Source organism: Scyliorhinus canicula, chromosome 6 (genome assembly GCF_902713615.1).
Source record: "Scyliorhinus canicula chromosome 6, sScyCan1.1, whole genome shotgun sequence".
NCBI classification, from domain to species: domain Eukaryota; kingdom Metazoa; phylum Chordata; class Chondrichthyes; order Carcharhiniformes; family Scyliorhinidae; genus Scyliorhinus; species Scyliorhinus canicula.
Window position 1 is genome coordinate 125,978,816 of NC_052151.1, and position 14,260 is coordinate 125,993,075.

A 14,260-nucleotide genomic window follows, 5' to 3' on the forward strand; every position below is an offset into this window, starting at 1 on the left:
CCAACGGTACAGATCCCCCCGGTTCCAAAACTGATGCCAATGTCCCATGAAGTGGAATCCCTCTTTCCCACACCAATCCCTTAGCCACGTGTTTACTTCCCTAATTTTCTTGTCCCTATGCCAATTGGCACATGGCTCGGGCAGTAATCCGGAGATTATGACCCTTGAGGACCTGTATTTCAATTTTCTTCCTAGTGCTTGATAGTCCCCTAACAGGTCCTCCACCCTAGCTTTACCTATGTTGTTAGTCCCAACGTGGACCACAACAACTGGATCCTCCCCCTCCCGCTCCAATATCCTTTCAAGCCGGTCAGAGATGTCCCGCACCCTGGCACCGGGCAGGCAACACACCATGCAAGACTCCCGATCCGGCTTGCATAGGATACTATCTGTCCCCCTAATTATAGAATCCCCTATAACAACTACTTGTCTTTTTACTCCCCCCTCTTGAATGGCCTTCTGCACCATGGTACCGTGGTCAGCTGGCTCATCCTGTCCAGAGCCCTTTTCCTCATCCATACAGGGAGCAAGAGTCTCATACCTGTTGGACAAGGTCAAGGGCTGAGGCTCCTGCACTCCTGAACTCAGGTTCCCCCTGCCTGCCTCACTAACAGTCACACTCTGAAATCCCTGATCACTTACTGAATGTGAATTACTTAATCTCCCAGGTGTGACTGCCTCCTGAAACAAAGTGTCCAGGTAAATCTCCCCCTCCCGGATGTGCCACAGTGTTTGAAGCTCAGATTCCAGATCATCAACTCTGAGCCGGAGTTCTTCCAGCAACCAACACTTGCTGCAGATGTGGTCATTGCCATTCACAAGGGGAACAGCCAGCTCCCACATCATACAGCTACAGCACATCACCTGCCCAGCCATCTCTGATTAGTTAATTAATTTATTACTTTGTATAAATTTCAGTTTAAAAAAAAACAAACTTGGATACCTCTGCTATAGTCTTTTTCAACCTAGTTCTGGTTAACAAATAAGAAAAAGAAAAATAATAATGTAATAAGGCACTCACCTGCTCACCCCAATGGGTCTTATTATTAGGTTAGAGAAGGAGGGCGGATGGGAGACACTACACGTGTAGTGTCTCGGGTGCTTGACTTCCGTCGAACTCCTTGGGTCACTGATGCAGGTGCACCTTCATCTTACGCTGACCGCACTGCACGTATGCAAATCTCCCCGGAACAGCCAATCAGAAGCTCTGCTCTGCTGCCCCCTGCTGGATGCTTGACTTCCGTCGAACTCCTTGGGTCACTGATGCAGGTGCACCTTCAACTTACGCTGACCGCACCGCACGTATGCAAATCTCCCCGGAACAGCCAATCAGAAGCTCTGCTCTGCTGCCCCCTGCTGGATGCTTGACTTCCGTCGAACTCCTTGGGTCACTGATGCAGGTGCACCTTCAACTTACACTGACCGCACCGCACGTATGCAAATCTCCCCGGAACAGCCAATCAGAAGCTCTGCTCTGCTGCCCCCTGCTGGATGCTTGACTTCCGTCGAACACCTTGGGTCACTGATGCAGGTACACCTTCAACTTACGCTGACCGCACCGCACGTATGCAAATCTCCCCGGAACAGCCAATCAGAAGCTCTGCTCTGCTGCCCCCTGCTGGATGCTTGACTTCCGTCGAACTCCTTGGGTCACTGATGCAGGTGCACCTTCAACTTACGCTGACCGCACCGCACGTATGCAAATCTCCCCGGAACAGCCAATCAGAAGCTCTGCTCTGCTGCCCCCTGCTGGATTGTTGAGGTTGTTTAGCATGCAGCAGGCCATCATTAATCTTGACATCCACTCTGTATGGCTCCCCAGAGTAGTTCAGAAAGGACCAGCATTGTTTCAGCATGCCAAGCTCTCCAGTGCCAGATTGAGGCGGTACCCCAATGATATGCTGGGCAAATCACTCTCAGAACTTCACAGGTAAGGATCTGCATGGCAATTGCCCAGAAGTGCAAACTTACCCTGAACAACTTCCCTGCAATAGGAGCCATCCAAAAATGCAATTTAAATCACAAATTACGGACAGGGTTACACCAATAGTTACCAAGAAATTAGAAGAATTAAAACCTCTTCTAACTTCTGGAATAATCACTGTAAAGATCCAGACTCTCTCTCTCCCTCCATCCCCCCCCCCCCCCCCCCTACACACACACTAGACTCCTGGAGGACTCCTCCCATACCCCCAGCCATCCAGGGGAACCCTCCACCATATTCCCAGTCCCCCAATCCCATAGATTCCTCCCACCCACACAGGGGTCCTCACAGTCCCCCTCTACAGGCCCAACTCTCATTCCCTGATCCAATCAGACCTCTCCCGATGCGATCCCCCTCCCCCAACGGCTGATGACCCCCCCCCGACCTCGACCTGACCCAACTCCCAGACCCCTGACGAGTGTTGTAAAGAAGGGGGCATATCCTCCTTCAGTTCACTTCTCCTGCATGTCAACACTGAGCATCGGAGACAGCTGTGCTGCCTGGATATCACCTGAGTTGGATATGGCCTGAGTCGGAATGTTGGGCAAGATAGGCACGGACTTCCCCGGAGTGGTAATCCAATGTTAATTGTTTCAGCATGCTAATGTCACATTGTATGTTCCAACATGGCTCTCATTGCATGCTTCCTGTTCTGCACAGGAACATGGATCAGCAGATCGCCCTTGTCACCCTGCAGTTTGTAGTGGTGGTCCACACGCTGATGGAACAGCAGATCGCTGCAGAAGTAAATCATCATGGCTGTTGCCAGGATGCCGGGCATTGACCTGCATGATTCACCGTCTGTGGTCATAGTAAAAACTGTGCGTTGAAGGAGTGGAATCCCTTCTGGTTTAGGTGCATTTCAGATTTGACCTGCAAAGTGATGTGTTTGCAGCCAATAGCCACATGGTCATTCTGCCTGCTTGCCTCTGGCAAGAGAAAATAAAATGCAGCTAGCTATCTTTCAATATCGAAGTGTAGCCTTATGCAACAGTGAATGGAAAACTGAGAAATGTTGCAAATATCTCCTGCTGTAGCCTGGAAGAAACTAGGTGCAGAAAGGATCATAGCCACAGTCACTAGCTGCACGCCGTTTGGATTGTGGGGTTGAGACCCATGCAGACGTGGGAGAATGTGCAAACTCCACAGACAGTGATCCGGGGCTGGGATCGAATGCAGGTCCACAGCGCCGTGAGGCAACAGTGCTAAACCACTACGCCACCGTGCCGCCCGAGTGTAGTAACCGTTGATGTGGCACACTATCAAATGCCTTTTGGAAATCCAACTACACCCACACCACAGGTACACAGATTCTCCTTTGACCCATGATGTAAATTCCTCAGGGAATTTCAATATATTAGTCAAACATGATTTCACTTTCACAAAACCATACCATCTACTATATCCACAATCACTTCTTTTAGGACTTGACGATGAAGTCCATCAGACCCGGATGATTGTCATCCTTTAGTTCCAATAGCTTTCTCAATACACTTTCCTTGGTGATTGTAATTGTTTTCAGTTCCTTATTCTCTTGCATTACATGATTTACCAGCATATCTGGAATGTTATCTGTGTCTATGATAGTGAAGACAGACAGAAATTATCTGTTTAATGCTTCCGCCATTTCCTTATTTTCTATTAATAAAACCCCAGATTCACTTTCTAGAGGACCCATGCTCACTTTTTTTTTAAATTTAGAGTACCCAATTCATTTTTCCAATGAAGGGGCAATTTAGCGTGGCCAATCCACCTTACCAGCACAGCTTTGGGTTGTGGGGGTGAGACCCACGCAGACACGGGGAGAATGTGCAAACTCTACACGGACAGTGACCCAGGGTCGGGATTCGAACCCGGATCCTCAGCGCCGTAGGCAGCAATGCTAACCACTGTGCCACCGTGCTGTCCTCCATGCTCACTTAAGTTACTCTTTTCCTTTTTAAATTCTTGAGAAACACTTACTATCTGTTCTTATATATCGAGCTGGTTTTCTTTCATACTCTAATTTCTCTCTCCTTATTAACTTTTTTTTAATAAATGTTTTTTATTGGGTTTTTGAACAAAGTATATTTACCGTTATGTACACAGGATAAGAGACATATATATATATATATATATATATACACACATATATAGAAGAGAAGGGCACACCCAAACATACAAAAGAAAAGAAAATAGTAAATAATAAAAAAAAATACAAAAAAAAATTAAATAGAATAACTGGTAGGGTATTGTGCACCAGCTCAACGGCAGCAACTCTGTACACCTGGCAAAATTATTTACAACACATAAGTGGGTGACTGTTGGTGGGGGGGATGGGGGGGACAGGGGGGGGGGGGTGGAGACTGGGGAGGTGAATATACATTTGGGTGCCGGAGAAATAATTACAGTGGGCAATACTCAAATGGATTTGGTGTTGGTGTTGTCGCTTGCTTTTCCTGGACAGATCTCGCTGCCATCTCACGCTCACCTCCGCTTCTGCCATTCCTCCCGTCTTTATTCTCCTCGTTCCCTGCTCCTGGAGATGCCATGTTCGTTATTGTATTCCATGCCTTCCTTCCGGCTCTCATTTCCCTGCCTCCTCCCCACCTCCCTGGTTCTCCTCTCTTGTTCCCTGTCTCTTCACTCCCCCCCCCTCCCCCTCCTGTGATTCGCCTTTCTTTCCTCTTAGGTTTAGCTGCCCCCCCCCCCCCCCCCCTCCCGGTCTACCTCTCCCTCTCATGCTTTGGCGACTTTCCCCTGATTCTTGGCCACCCGGCTATTTTTCCGCTTGTTCGTTGGCCACAAACAGGTCCCGGAACAATCGCGTGAATGGCTCTCACGTTCTGTGGAAGCCGTCTTCTGACCCTCGGATGGCGAATTTGATTTTCTCCATTTGGAGAGATTCCGAGAGGTCGGACAGCCAGTCTGCAGCTTTGGGTGGTTCTGCTGACCGCCAGCCGAACAGGATTCTACGGCGGGCGATCAGGGAGGCAAAGGCAAGGGCGCCCGCCCTCCTCCCCCGGAATAGATCTGGCTGGTCTGAAACCCTGAAGACCGCCACTTTCGGGCATGGCTCAACCCTCATCCCCACCACTTTGGACATTGCCTCGATGAAGGCTGTCCAGTACCCTGCAAGACCAGAACATGTGGGTGTGGTTGGCCGGGCCTCCTTGGTACCGTTCACATCTATCCTCCACCTCCGGGAAGAACCTACTCATACGGGTTCTTGTTAAGTGGGCTCTATGTACCACTTTTAGCTGCGTCAGGCTGAGCCTTGCGCACGTGGAGGTGGAGTTGACCCTATGCAGTGCTTCGCTCCAGAGTCCTCACCCTATCTCAATCCCCAGGCCCTCCTCCCATTTCTTTCTTGTTCCGTCCAGTAGGGTGCCGGCCCTTTCTATCAGTCGGTCATACATGTCACTAGTTTCCTTTATCTAGTATGCTTGCGTCCAGTAGGTCTTCCAGTAGTGTCTGTCGTGGCGGTTGTGGGTACGTCCTTGTCTCCTTTCATAGGAAGTTTTTGAGCTGTAGATACCTTAGCTCGTTCCCCCTGGCTAGCTGGAATTTCTCTGTCAGTTCATCCAGTGTTGCAATCCTGCCGTTCATGTATAGGTCCCTGATTGTCAGTGTCCCTCCGTCCTGCCCCCACCTTTTGAAGGTGGCGTCAGTCAGTGCTGGTGTGAACCTATGGTTGTTGCAGATGGGTGCTTTGTCCGACATTTTGGTCAGGCCAAATTGCTGCCGTAGTTGGTTCCAGGATTGGAGGGTGGCTATCACCACCGGGTTGCTGGAGTGTTTTTTGTGTGGGGATGGGAGCTTATTAACTTTTTAATCATTCGTTGTTTGTTTTTAAATTCAGTCAAATCTTCTGACCTACAACTAATCTTTGCAGAATCGTATGTTTTTTCTTTCAATCTTTAACTTCCTTGATCTCCTTACTTGAGAAAGGATGTATTGAGACTGGAGGGGGTGCAGAGGAGATTCACTAGGCTGATTCCAGAGTTGAGAGGATTGGCTTATGAGGAAAGACTGCGTAGACTGGGACTATATCATTCTAATTTAGAAGAATGAAGGGGGGATCTTATAGAAACATTTAAAATTATGAAGGGGAAAGATAAGATAGAAGCAGGGAGGTTGTTTCCACTGGCGGGTGAAACTAGAACTAGGGGGCATAGCCTCAGAATAAGGGGGAGCACATTTAGGACTGAGTTGAGGAGAAACTTCTTCACCCAAAGGGTTGTGAATCTGTGGAATTCTCCGCCCATTGAAGCAGTTGAGGCTACCTTGTTAAATGTTTTTAAGGCAAAGATAGATTTTTGAACAGTAAAGAAATTAAGGGTTATGGTGAGAGGGCGGGTAAGTGGAGCTGAGTCAACAAAAAGATCAGCCATGATCTCATTGAATGGAGAAGCAGGCTCGAGGGGCCAGATGGCCTATTCCTGCTCCTAGTTCTTATGTTCTTACATTAGCTATGGATGGCACATTCATCTCGAGTCTTTCTTTCTCACTGTTCCTGTCTATCTGGATTTTTCTCCAGAAACATTGGAAAACCATTCTTGGTTGGTAATCAATATTCCTGATTTGTCAATGCAGCTTATTTTAATTGACATCCATAGGATTGGACACTGTCCAAATATAGAATGAAGAATTGTTCATCAAGCTATGCTTTTACCTCTGTCTATTGATGAGTGTTAGATTTATTCAAAAAAGGAATCACAGTAGCACTGCAGACTAATTTTCTTAAGCAAAACATAATTGCCAAATACCTGTGGTGAGCTTTGCTGATTCAAAATGCAATCAAGGTACTTTGATGTGGGACCTTAGCTTCCATTCACTTTGAATCTGTGTCAGAGGATGACGTGACCTATTAGAGTTTTGACCAATGCTGTCTCTGGTGCTCCTAGTAATCAGGCAATATGTATTTTAAAGATGGTGAAAATGAAACTCACCAAATTCAGGAAAGGTGGTTTTCCTTCAGGTATCAGTTGCAAAGTGACCGGCCACTGTGATGAACGTAGCCTTGCTGGAAATTGACCCTGTTTTTTGAAAGATATTTTTAAATCCAAATTTACTTGCCCACACAATTGATTAATTTTATAATTTTCACCCTTGCCCAGCAAGCAGTTTGCATAGTTGCATGTCATTGGCATAAACATCTGCCCATTCCCATTGCCTTAACCTACGTTTAGGGGAAGTTCTGTTCTGCTACTGCAATGGCAAACGATCAGGGTTCCAGATTTTCAGTGATTACTTTTTTTAAAAATAAGGAAATAACAAGAAATAACAAAAGTTTAATCACATCGTTAGTCTGTTCATGTAATCTAATTAACCCATTGTAAACAATATTTTCAAATATGACAGCTTGACAGGATCCACGATTAAACAAGAACTCAGCAGGAATCTGAGATTTAAATGTCAATATCCCTGTATACCAGTGAATCAACCAGAACAACTTGCTTGAAAGAAACTGAAATAATTGTAAATTGTGCGTCATGGACATTGTATTAATCGGAACTAATTCAGTGCTGATCAACAAATACACCTCGGCCATTTTTCCTTGTGGTGTCCTATATGTTACCCAAAAGATTTTCAATGGTGTATGTGGCAGTGCACGCAACGTTCTGCAAGACGGTCTAAACAATTAGTGCATTGCAATTAATCAGACCAATGCCAAATGAAAGTCCGATTTTGGATTTTCGCTGCCTTGCAAATACTCAAATCAAAATAGTAACTATCTATTCCTGTTACAAATGTAAAGCAGGACCTCTGCATGGGTTCATTTCGTTTCTTTTTAGGGTGTGGGTTATTTCATTTTACCATGCGTAAGAACGACCCACTTCACGTGTAAACTGTTGTAAAGCCTGTCAAGTATGTACAATTTTCGGGTGAAAGCTCTCCTTACTCGGCGACAATGGGCGACCGCCTGTTTTGTCATTGTGGGTCAATCCTTCAATTGTTGAGGCCATATTCTAGCCCGGTTGCTTTCAAAGGGGCGTCATTAAAATAGGAAGAAAAAGTACGTCGAGACCTCCACACATGACGCAATGTAGAAAGATTAGAACCAGAAAGAAAACTCTTACATTTATGAATTCACACAGAAAGACCACCAAGAGATAAATGCATATTGTCATAAGAGGGTAATAATATACGTGTTGTAGCTTCGGGTTTTCTATGAATTAAGTTAGACTTTCAATTTAAACTGCACCGTACGCTCAGTTAAAAACGCCATTCCCTCTCGTTCCTTGGAGTTTATGTTAATTTTGCAAGGAATCTACTGAGGGGCTCGCCTCGGCCGTCAGTGAAACCTGAACAACAAAGGCTGGAGCTGAAGGTAACAGAAAGGGCTGGGGATTTTCCACAACGCCATTTTCTACAATGTGATCCGGCTTTGCAATTCAGGCAAGACCAAGTTCAGAGGTTTGCAACAAAAATAAACCAAAGAGCGGAGCGGGAAGCAAATTTGCAAAAAAAAACAGTGGATGGTGTGTGGCTCCACCTCACCCTGATGGTGCTCACCGAATAGAGCGACACTCAATATTTGGGATCTGGGTTTTCGGGAAGCGAACTCGTACTTCCACCGCGATGATAAAACATGCAAAAAATAAATGTTTTTAAAAAAAAAACAAGGCAGGGGATTGGGATAGGTAAAGACAAGCCTGGTGATTTATTAAGTAAAGGGGTGGTTGGAGTTTGACTAATCCACCTCTTCTCTGGCCCCGGATTATCTGCAAATTCCTGAGATTGGGAAATTGCAGGGTTTTAAAAGATTTTAAATAAATTTTAATGGTAGATGACACGTCATGTGCAGACTGGGTTCCCTGGGTGAAAGTTTGGCCCGGGGATGCTGACGTTCTCGGTCAGATAGAGAAAGCCAAACGCCAGATCAGCCACCCAGGCGTCTTCATTTACTGCGGCAGATTTTTTTTTTCTAATGGCGCTTGGCGGAGAATCTCTCCTTGCTTGTTTTCTGGTTAAAGAAGAATGACGCAGTTAGACTGGTGCAATGTTTCGTTTCTCGCCGTTTCAAATCTGCCACTTCAGAACGATGACCTTTAAACAAAAGTAATGGAAATGACCCCACGTTAAAATTTTATATAAATATATATATATATATTTGTGTGATTCTCTTTGTGGTGAGAAACTTTTCTTTTCTTCTGCTCTGGACCAGCTGTTCAGAGGCTAGTTCTTGGGTTAACCTTGTGTGAACGGGGTTGTTCTTTCCCTACCCTGAAGTCAGTTTACAACACCTGACCTTGACCTTTGGGTGGGGCGGCTGATAAGTAAAGGATCTTCAGCCAGCTGCTAAGTCATTTTATTCGAGTCGCTATGTGCCGCTACATTGTTGCTCAGTTTATGAAAATAAGGGACTGGTTTGAACTTTAATCCTCAAAAAACAAATGTAACACAGCGAATATTCTTGATGCTGTTGTTGGACTGTTCTGAGTTGACACATCTGTCCATTTTCAAAGCGTTTTCGACCTGTATGTGTCAAACCCAAATGTTTAGATGCCATGAGAGACCGATCGAACATTGCGACGGATCCCAATCAAAATTCAAGATGGTCCAATGTTTTTCGAGGTTTATTGTTAAAAAAATAATAATAATCTCGTGTGTAAATTGTTTGGAAATGACCAAAATGTGAGCAGCCAAGATTAACCACTGCAGGCCACATGGCCCTAAAGGCAGTTTGGCGCAGCTGTCCGCTGACCTCAATTCCAGTTCAGACATCAGGGAAAGATATGGGAATTCGATTGATACTTTTGTTTTCATTGAGCATTTTTGCCAAGAATTTTGAACGAATGAATCACTGATAGCGATGCCCGCATATCAACAAGATTCATTACCTTTGATTGTTTAGCGTCACCACTTTTTCAGTTGACCCATTATGTGATAAATACCTAATTTCATCTTGACTTTAGCCAAAAAAATCTTGGAAGAAAGGAACACCGTTTTGGCTTTCAAGTCAATACCCACGCAGCGGGTTTGTCAGACAGTAAAATGAGATCGAGCAACAAATGTTTATATAGGTTCGCAATCCCTAACTGGGCGGATCCAGGCAACCTTTTTTTTAACCTTTATACGAGCTTTTTGCACCTGGGGGTTATTGATTTCAATCAATCCCTACCGAGCCAGATAGAATCGTTTTCTTTGGGAAGTTTTGCAACGTTAAAGGCGCTATTTAACATGCTGTCTGTGCCCCTCGCTGTGAAGTGTTTGCAATGAGTGTGGGTTCACAGCAGAAATTCCGTTCACGTAAGGAGAGAGAGACCGCTTCTTTGGGAAATAGCAGCCCGCGGCTGCCCTTCCCAGATTGACTTGCATGGCGGCGTTGCAATGTACTTCAATGCGGAAAGAGCGCCCCCTAATTTGGAAACGTTGAAATGCAGCGCATTTCTCACAGCTGAGTGAAAAATGCAATACCGTCACTGAGTGAACAGTGGGAAAACGTCTAATTTCCCCGGCACTGACGTTCTTCACCTTGATTGACTCACTGTCCCCAAGAGAATACGTTGCGGATGTAACGCTACATGCATCGGGTCTGATTGTTAATCTATGAGAACCGTAATTGAAGAGATTGCTGTTTAACTGTGGCACGCATATTGAGGTCATGTTTTTGAATGGATGTTTTTATTTGTGGATATTACAGATACATTATACTAATATATCATGCAGTCTTGATGGAAGCACATTCCAGGTCTGATGCAAATTACCAAGCCAAAAATTTGGTTTTTCACACGGCTTTAGTCCCACTGTTGTGCACAATACTGGCACCATAACTTCTTGTATCTAATCATATGTAGTGATATTCAAAAAATAAATAAAAATCGCATGCCCAAATAAAACGTGATTAACTGTTTTGACAATTTAGTTTTCATACCTGTCAAACAACAAAACATTCAGATATTGAATCAAAGGTACATCATGTTTATGATTGCTAGGTATACAATATGTTGGTGCAGGATTTTTGTTACAACTTTGAAACTACCCGGGTCCCCTATCAGGGAAAACATGGTAAACATGTTATTCATTCTCTGTTCGATCGCAGGCACATTTGAGAAAAGGGATGCAACATTCTCCGATTTACTCACTGTACTTGCAAACATAGCGTTATAAAACACAATTTAATTAAGCAATCTATTTGGACAAAAACGCAATGGAAAATAATAGTGAATGAAATGTTATTCTGTATCCACATGCAATTAGTTTTATTATTGATATCATGAGACTGGAGTTACGTATTAAATATAGGCCTTTTTAATGAAGTACGTTACAGACAAACTGACATTAAAACTTACACCCTAAGAATATATGTTTCTAAAACAAAAATCACACTGGTGAAGGTTCCATCCATGAACATTTTGGAAATGTTTTCTTAAAGATTGTAATAAATAGAGACACGGTCCAGTGAAGATGTCAGACTATCTGCCCAGAATCAAGACCTGCACTAAAATCAGTGACCAAGGTCTAGAACTGTAAACTCGTCGTCATTTACATATTTCCAGAAAGGCACTCCTTTCTGTTTCACAAACTTCTGCCCCCGTAATGTTGTCAGTGTGTAATATTACAGTGTAACGGGTTTGCGAAAAAATTCAGTTTAACTGGTTGCGAAATAGGATCATTGTTATTCAAACACAGACAACCCCATTGTTGTATAACAGAGAATGTTATAAACCACATATTGGTTAAGCTAAAGTTTATCCAAGTTCAAGGTGTGCAACTAATCATACTAAAGCAAGCAAAAAGTAATTAGTGATAGATCTAAATGTTGTAATTGTTATACCTTGGTCAAACGTTTTAAATATAGTTAATCGATTTTGAATGAAGTGGGAATGGCTGAGGGTATCAACATATGGACTATTTTACTTGCCATTTAATATCCTTCAGGAAAAGCATTTATTACCATAACATTTATTTGTGATTTAGATACAAGATTCCTTACGGTAGCTTAATGATTTACGTAACATTTGTAAAATTAGGATTAGTGATTGTGCTAAAGAAGACACTTTCTAATAGTAAATCTCTTAGAAGTTGTAAAATTTGAAATGATCGTACAATCTGTTGTTTATCTCGCTAATTTTGAAATCCGGCCTTCCTATAAGTGATGCCAGTAAATATTCAGACGGCAGTTAAATTAGTGGAAATAATCAGTGTGGAATTGGCATGGTGTTGAAGAGAATAAGATAAGTGAAAGGATGTCTGAAATCCAACCGGGTCACGGTGACAGGTAATTATATTCTGCACCTACTTCCAGGGGGAAGCTTTGTAAAGGAGCTCAAAACTCCACATTAGATCCTGATGAAAAGAACTACTTTGTTGATCTTCACACGTCTGTAATAAAGAGTTTTGAATGCACCTTTTAGAAAAAAAGTGAATTATTTACTTCAATTTGCTTGGAGGGAAATTGGAATGTTAAATATAAATTGATCGTGAGTACAATGAAATACGTTAAGCAAGAGGTGGATCACACTTTGCAGATATCTACAACTTAGTTCAAAATGATATGAGGGATATATTAGAACAGGCAGTCTATTGAGGAGGGGTTTGTTTGGTGGCATTCACTGTGGACTGGACTCTGGGAAGTGTACAGGATCGAGAGAATGTCGGGCTTTAGGACTGCGCGGAAGCCAAGCTGTACCCGGTAGGACTCTGCAGTAAGTGCAGGGGACCTCAAGGAGGCCGCGCCGGCTGGGGAGGACGCTGGAAGAATCAGCCGAGGGAAAAGGTCCAGGCCTGGATTGGCAACGGGTAATTTACACTCGGATCACTATTAAAGTCATCAGCTAATCAATATATTTTCCGATTGTCAACTTTTCGAACGGCGATCGCGAACCTAGAAGGAGTAAAAGATGGTGATGTTTTTCATTTAATACGGGGGGCGGAGGGGAGGGGGTGGTGGTGGTGGAGGAGAGGTTCCATCAGAGCTCTCTGCAGATGTGTCCTCCTGTACATTTTAACCGTTGTTCACTTTCACCGTGAACTTGGGAGGTTTTATCGGGGAAGAATTGCGTTTTCCGATTCAGCGAAGGAGCTGTTAAAAGCTGAAATATTCGTTCAAGTGTAATCTGGCCGTGTCTTGTGTGTGATTTTTTTTGTTCCTAATCGTACATCGAACAAAAATGCAGCTAAGCCTCGGTACGTGTTAGTATTCACTGCAGCTAAAGCTAGTTTATCATCTGAAGCTTGGCTGTCTTCCAAACTCCACTTATATCGTCAGTCTCCTGCACTTCCATTGCTCGCTTTCTGATAGCACCAGCAAACCAAAATGGCATCAAATTCTGCATCAGTGTAGCCCATTTGGAGAATTTTGTTCTGTAACTGTGCAATAGTAAATGATTCCCCCGAGGATTACTTGATGTCCGTGTGGAATCACGATAGATCCTACCTTATCCCACCTGGGCGCAAAACTGGGTGTGTGTGTTTTTTGGGGGAGGGGGGGGGGGGGGGGGGGCGTGGGATATATGTAAACTACATGGTTTTTTTAGTAATAGATTTTTAAAACATCTATATTGCAGCCTCTGTTAAACATGTCATGTTTTTCTTTTATCTCAGTGTCACTGGCCAGCAGCAAAGTATAGTGGTTGTCATTTATGTCTGTAACATAATCAAGTCCCAATGTCTAAAGTGTATCTCGTTATTGTAGGTCTCAAGATCTTGGGATTTCTTTGCTTTTATTAACTTTTAAAGTTACCCAGTTGTAGCGGATGTATATTTTGCAATTGTATATCTGCTGCACTAGTAACGCGTAGATGAATCTATTCGAAGCAGCCAGCAATAATTAACGTTCATAATTGTGGCACGGGGATAGTATTGGGGATGTCACCTTGTGAATGCATCTTTTATCTGGTTGTTTGCTGTAAAACGGTCCATGAAGGTTAACCTGAAGTTTAAAGGCAGCAGGCGCCATGTTAGCGATCTATTCCCAATGACTCTCGATGAAGGGGGGGGATGCTGGAGGAATGGAAGGCTCCAGAAAATTTCTCACTGCCAAGTAAAACATCACACATGGCAAATGCATGAAGGATTTTCCATAGCAACAGGTGCTCTCGGTCTTTTATTTTGACGGGGCGTTATTTTTTCATCCTCCATCGCCTGCACTCTTGCAGGACTGATTCACAGTCATCTGTGCAGACAGACTAGCTGAGGTCACCGTTTCTGAGTGAAAACACAGAGCAAAGCTCTAATTATCAATCTGATCACAACTCGGCGTATCGAGGAAACAGGCCATCCTCGCTATTTTATATTTAAAAAACTGAATGACGTACGGGGCTGTATTCACGTGCTAAGATGTGATTT

At 43.9% G+C, this 14,260-nt stretch overlaps 1 protein-coding gene across 12 annotated transcripts in view; it reads left to right on the plus strand.

Annotated features, from left to right (window-relative positions):
• The first annotated feature begins 12,583 nt into the window (after window positions 1-12,583).
• The window catches only part of dnmt3ab (DNA (cytosine-5-)-methyltransferase 3 alpha b), a 709,318-nt gene continuing 707,641 nt past the window's right edge, over window positions 12,584-14,260 (plus strand). For all 12 annotated transcript variants that reach the window (XR_005460997.1, XR_005460998.1, XM_038800092.1 and 9 more), the window contains exon 1: window positions 12,584-12,712. The gene's annotated coding sequence lies outside the window, so the exon portion shown is untranslated. The remainder of the gene's footprint in view (window positions 12,713-14,260) is intronic.